The sequence below is a fragment of the Grammomys surdaster genome, unplaced genomic scaffold, assembly GCF_004785775.1.
Source record: "Grammomys surdaster isolate TR1022 unplaced genomic scaffold, NIH_TR_1.0 126467, whole genome shotgun sequence".
Lineage (NCBI taxonomy): Eukaryota > Metazoa > Chordata > Mammalia > Rodentia > Muridae > Grammomys > Grammomys surdaster.
The window spans coordinates 2,123-8,579 of NW_021621259.1; the positions used below are offsets into that span (position 1 = coordinate 2,123).

At 45.8% G+C, this 6,457-nt stretch overlaps 1 pseudogene; it reads right to left on the reverse strand.

The window, feature by feature from the left end:
- Nucleotides 1–209: 209 nt before the first annotated feature.
- Nucleotides 210–1,233, reverse strand: LOC114614717 (annotated as a pseudogene).
- Between the last annotated feature and the right edge of the window lie 5,224 nt (nucleotides 1,234–6,457).

A 6,457-nucleotide genomic window follows, 5' to 3' on the forward strand; every position in this document is an offset into this window, starting at 1 on the left:
ATTAGTGGTTTTATCATGTGGCTTTTTTTTTTTTTTGCTTTTTTTTTGTTTGTTTGTTTTTCGAGACAGGGTTTCTCTGTGTAGTTCTGGCTGTCCTGGAACTCACTCTGTAGACCAGGCTGGCCTCGAACTCAGAAATCCACCTGACTCTGCCTCCCAAGTGCTGGGATTAAAGCGTGCGCCACTACCACCCGGCAATCATGTGGCTTTTTAAAAGAAAAAAAAATTGGTTGTATTTCTTCCACAGTTCTCGGTTCTCAGGAGAGACCTACTTTTGGAAATCATATAATCCAGCGCTGTCTGAATAACCAAATACTCTTTAGAAGATGCAATCTCTCAATGCAGCTGTAATAAATAAGCATCTACGTCCTTAGCTATATCACCAGTATATCCTGGAACCAAAGTAAGATGGTTTTCCTGTTCCCATAATCCATTCAACTGTTCCTTTAAAATCTTAATATTTCCATCACTTATAATTTCTGATTTAGATGAGAGTTCCGACCACCACCTTTTTATTACTGCTTGAAGCCAGTTTAAGCCAACAATTACATATTCTTCAAATCTGCTTTGAAGTAAAGACTTTACTAGAGGAAGTAAGTCTACACAGCAGCCAAGTGAAATATATTGCTTTTCTTCCTGTAAACTATTGGTTAGAACAGGAAGGCAATCTACCACAACTCCAAGGTCTTCTATCCTCACTAAATAAGCTACAAGTTCGCTTATACTTCTCTTTCTCCAGAAAGTCAAAGCTACATTCAATCTCAAATTCCTGCTGAATAGAACCTGGGCCGTTGTCTCATGGTCCTGAGAAACCTCAGAAAAGAAACCACTATATTTTGATGATGGGTTTTCTGTCTTTGAAGACCCAGAATCACTGGTGTTAATGACAAATGTCCGACTGTCGTGGCGTAAATTTTCAGGTAGATGGCCTGCACAAGCCAGTTCACTTTATTTGCCCTGTCACAGCCCCCACTTTTAGGGGACTGCTTAGTTCTGTAACAAGGATTTGGGAAGGAATGACGAACTAACTTTCTGTGGTAGAGCACCTTGCGCAGTTTATCTGGGCTTTTCACTGCTTGTCCAACTGTTCTACTTATGTAAGCAGCCAACTGTTTTGGAGATCTCTTAACCTCCCTTCATGTTCTTACTGGTGAAATTAGAGGTCCTCTTTCTAGGAAGATCAATACTATTAGAGAAGTTCCGTTTTTTAACATGGTGAGTATCAAATGCCATACTCTATTAAGTGCCGGCGCCTCATGGCACCACAGCGCCTGAGCCGGAGCACTGTGCTGATGAACCGCGCCCAGCAGCTCAGAGCGTCCTCGGGATCCCAAGCCTGGCCCCACTCAGAGCCATTCAAACACCACCGCACACAGCCTGCTGGGAGAGCTACCCAGTGGGCATCCGGCCGGCCCCGCCCAGCTCAGGCCTACCCTCTTCTTTTTGTGGTTGTTTTGAAACTGGGTCTTGCCCTGTAGCCCTGGCTGGCCTGGAACTCACTATGCAGTCCAAACTGGCTGTACATGCACAGAGATCCACCTGCCTCTGCCTTCCTAGAAGTGCTGGGATTAAAGCCCTACACCTCCATGCCTAGCCTTCCAGCCTGATAATTTTTAAAGCCTCCAATGTAGACACATATTTACACCCACTTTTAAGAGGCAAAGATTTGGCCAAGTTAGCCATTTTCTCTCATTCTCATTTTAAGTTATCTTCATTTTACTGTTAGTCTTCAAACCTTGAGACATTTGACATCTTGTTTCTCATTTTCTCCTAGCAATGTCTCCTCGTATGTAAGATGAAACCATTACCTTCCCAGCTTGTCTTCTACCTAGCCTCTGTCAGCTTCACCTTTGCATGATGTTTTTTTTTTCTTCCATTCTGTAACATTTGGAGTAACAACTGCATCCTGTTCTGGAACTGTAAACAGATACTCAGTATTTTGTCTGTAACAACAGTGGCTTTACTATGGCTGTGTAAATATTACTCAGAAGGATACAGTAGCTGCCCCTGGCCTTTTCCCTCTCTTGTGCTCTAAGAAGCTACATCCCATTAAATTCTATCTCTTTTTTTTTTTTTTTTTTTTTTTTTTTTGAGACAGGGTTTCTCTGTGTAGCCCTGGCTGTCCTGGAACTCACTCTGTAGACCAGGCTGGCCTCGAACTCAGAAATCCGCCTGTCTCTGCCTCCCAAGTGCTGGGATTAAAGGCGTGAGCCACCACCGCCCGGCTAAATTCTATCTCTTGTTTAAACTCAAGTCAGATTTTGGTTGCATATATGGACCATGGTGTGTTTTGTGACTTTATTTAATTCTTCATATGTATCAATTATCCTCCCAGCCCCCTTCTGGAATCTATGCCTTTTTTATCTTCTTCCTCTACATGAGATACACACACACTGTTCTGATTTCTTCGTACAAGCTCTTTGATGACTAGTGACCCAGGCTTCAAAGACAGATTGCTTTCCAGCCCTGCCATGTTCCTCAATGGTAGTTTGCATGTTTCTATCTGTTCATTTGTTAGTCCTTCCTTCTTTTTTTTCCTCCTTTCCTTCCTGCCTTCCCTGATTGCTTTCTTACTGTTTTTTTTTTAAATGTAGCTAGGCTGGCGTCATATTCACAATCCTCCTGCCTCAGCCTTCCTGAGTACTGAGATTACAAGTTCATCCCATCACGTCTAGCCATTTTTCTTGATTTTTTTTTTTATTACCAGAACAAATCAATATGTTTTCATAGAGATTTGTCTTCTAATTTTGAACATCCTCTTGGTTCTCCTGTCTCAAAAAAAATTGATAGCCACCTGTGATGGTTTGTATATGCTGGGGTCAGGGAGTGGCACTATTAGGAGGTGTGGCCTTGTTGGAGTAGGTGTGTCACTGTGGGTGTAGGTTTTAATGCCCTAGTCCTAGCTTCCTAGAAGTGAGTATTCTGCTAGCAGCCTGAAGGTGAAGATGTAGAACTCTCAGCTCTGCCTGCACGATGCCTGCCTAGATGGTGCCATGTTCCTGCCTTGATGATAATAGACTGAATCTCTGAACCTGTAGGCCAACTCCAATTAAATGTCCTTATAAGAGTTGTCTTGGTGATGGTGTGTGATCACAGCAGTTAAACCCTAACTAAGACACCATCCTACTTAAGTGTTTGTCTTTTTATTTTATTGTATGTTTTAGGGTTTTTTTGTTTTGTTTTTTAAAGACAGGTCTTACTATGTGGCCTTTGATCTTCTGGGACTCATTATGTAGACCAGGCTGGCCTTGAACTCTGAGACCTGCTTCCCTCTGCCTCTTGAGTTCTAGGGCTTACCGTATGTGCTATCACACTTGGATAAGTGATTGTCTTAAAATTTTTTTGAGTATGTGTTCTATCTGTTAGTAATCTGTTAAACTCCACCTCCACAGTTACCTGGCAATAGCCAGGTACGCTCCTCCCCACAGTTACCTGGCAACAGGCAGGTAACCCTGCCCACTATAAAAGGGGCTGCTTGGCCCCTCCTCTCTCTCTTGCCCTGAGACCCGGTGCCTGCAGGTTGTTGTCTCCCCTCCCCCATTCCCTTCCCCCTCTCTCCACATAGTCATGGCCGGCCTCTACCCTCTCTACTCTTCTCTCTCTCCTCCTGCTCTCCCACTCTCTTAATAAACCTCCCCTTGTGGAACCGTCTAGTCTGCTGTGATCTGTTACATGCTGTGCCGTGAAATCCCTTCATTTGGTGCTGAAACCCGGGATACGAAGACTTCGGGGACCTCAGCTGCTGTGGCTGGACAGGACAGACACCACGAAGTAACTGCCCACAAGGTCCCAAAAAAGATTTCTTGAGCTAGAACAAACCCTGCCCTTCCCTGAACCTCTCTAGGACGGCTCCACTTGGATGAGACACTTCCCCTTTCCCTCTCGCTCGTGGCTGAGTACCCCAGGCCAGGCCTGGACTGCTACGATTGCTCCCCTTGGATGAGACACTCCCCCTCTCCTCTCGAAACAGTTTCTCACTGCTGAGTACCCCAGGCCAGGCCTGGACAGACTCTTCTCTCTGTCTCAGGAGCACCGACTCCGACCGTACTTCCCACTGTGTCTCTTCAATGGGTGAGCCTTTACTATTTTCTCCCAGGATCACCAGCTCTGCCCCAGGTGTCTCTTCCAAGGGCCAGTCTTTGGCGACCTTTCCCCTTCCCCCTCCTTTGTCATTTGCGGCTGCCTGGACACACTCAGTTCCGTCGGTTTGCCTGGAAAGCTAGCGGGTCTAGGGCCCAGCTAGCTCCCCTTGCCTCCTCTTGGTCCCTTTCCCTGTGGTTCTTAGCTCTGCTCTGGGTTTTCCCCTTACATCCTGCCGCCTGGGACCTGTAAAGTGTTGGGGTGATAATGGGACATGCTTGCTTTTCTTTACTCACTGCTGCCAGAGACACTGAGCAGCGACTTCCCAGACCAGACCCACCTGCAGCAACTGTGGCTCATAGTCCAACCTGTGACAGCCATACGATCCAGCTTAGCCAAATTGTTTCTGTGCTAATACAAAAATGTGCTTTTCTCTTCCTATGCAAGCTACCAAAGTTACTTAAGACTCTTTCCTAACGTGTCTTGATAGATTTTTACTACTGCTATTATTCTATTCAGTTACAACCAGTCCTTATGGCTCTCAATCTTGTCAGAAGTCTACTAATCGTACATTTTAAGTTTATGGCTGATAGAATGCCCAAAGCCTCTAACAGTTAGCCCAAGATGGTTTCCGAAGACCTGGATGCCGGACTCCTAGAACATACAGCCTGGATTGTATGTGGACAAACACAACTAAATACCCTGAGTCAAATGACTTGGCTAAAACAAGGTAAGTCATTTCTCATGTCACGTGTATCCATTCCACAGAAAAAAGCCCTGCGGCTTCTGCGCTTAGAAGCGAGACTGACTTCACCCAAGAGACTATAGAAACCACGGGAACTGTTAGCTAGTGGACTCTGTCATTTTTTAAAAATAATATATAACTGGTAGATTGTTGTTTACTTTCTCAGACTTCTGACTACATTGACAGCTAAGTTTTCACAGATTTTATCTGTTACCTCATTATCTAAACTCAGTTGAAAGACTGCTTGTGTTAACTCATGCTGTTATCTGTTTTAAAAACTTATAAGCTACAAGAAACCCACTCAGATCTACCTCTCATGGATGCTATCCAGATAAGTACATCTGCCTAAAATTCCCACTCACTACCTATAACAAAGGGTGGGATCCCTCTGGGTTTCTAATGTACATCTTAGAAAAAATCTTTCTCCAAGTGTTCTTAATCTTATTTCCTACATCTTGTCAAGTCCAGGTGCATCCAAAACAGCTCCAGAGAAGCAACCTTCAGATGCTCCATCTCCTGCCACACACACAGCTGCTTCTACTGGACCTGACCCTGGACATCAGAAAACAGCCAGTTCTCCTAAGACCGGACAAACATCTCCCATTCTTTAGGTTCCCCCTAGACACGTCGCCCCCAATGTCAGCAGGAAGTAGCCAGATTTCACGAAGACCCTATTCCTGCTTTGCTGTCACCTCTTTCTAATTTTTCTTTTTAATTAAACCAAAACGTGGGAATGTTAGTAATCTGTTAAACTCCACCTCCACAGTCACCTGGCGCTCCTCCCCACAGTTACTTGGCAACAGGCAGGTAGCCCTGCCCACTATAAAAGGGGCTTCTTGGCCCCTCCTCTCTCTCTTGGCTTCTCGACCCAGCACCTGCAGGTTGTCCTTTCCCCTTCCCCCTCTCTCCACGTGGTCATGGCCGTCCTCCACTTCTCTACTCTTCTCTCTCTCCTCCTGCTCTCCCACTCTCTTAATAAACCTCCTCTCATGGAACCGTCTAGTCTGCTGTGATCCATCCAAGCTGCGTGGCGACAACCTTTCACTCTCTCTCTTCCCCTCTGTATCTGTATCCGTATCCCTCTATCTCTATCTATCTCTCTATCACTATCTCTGTCTATCTCTGGCTGTCCTAGAACTTGCTTTGTAGACCAGGTTGGCTTCAAACTCACAGAAACCCTCTGCCTCCGTCTCAGCTTCTCTGCCTCTCTCTGTCTCTCTCTGCCTCTCTCTGCCTCTCTCTGCCTCTCTGCCTCTGCCTCTCTGCCTTTCTGCCTCTCCTTTCTGCCTCTCTTCCTGGCTGCCTCTCTGCCTCTGCCTCTCTGCCTTTCTGCCTCTCCTTTCTGCCTCTCTTCCTGGCTGCCTCTCTCGCTGCCTCTCTCGCTGCCTCTCTGCCTCTGCCTCAAGTGCTGGCATTAAAGGCATGCACCACCACTGTCCAGCTCATCCTGCTTTTGTCTACAACCCAATATCGCCTGCCCAGAGGTGATACAACCACAGTGAACTGGGCCCTCCCACATCAGTGATAAGTCAAGCAATACCCCCACAGACTTGCCTGCAGACCAATCTTATGAAGACATTTTCTCAATTAAGATTTCCTCTTCCCAGATATATCTAGGTTTGTGTCAAGTTG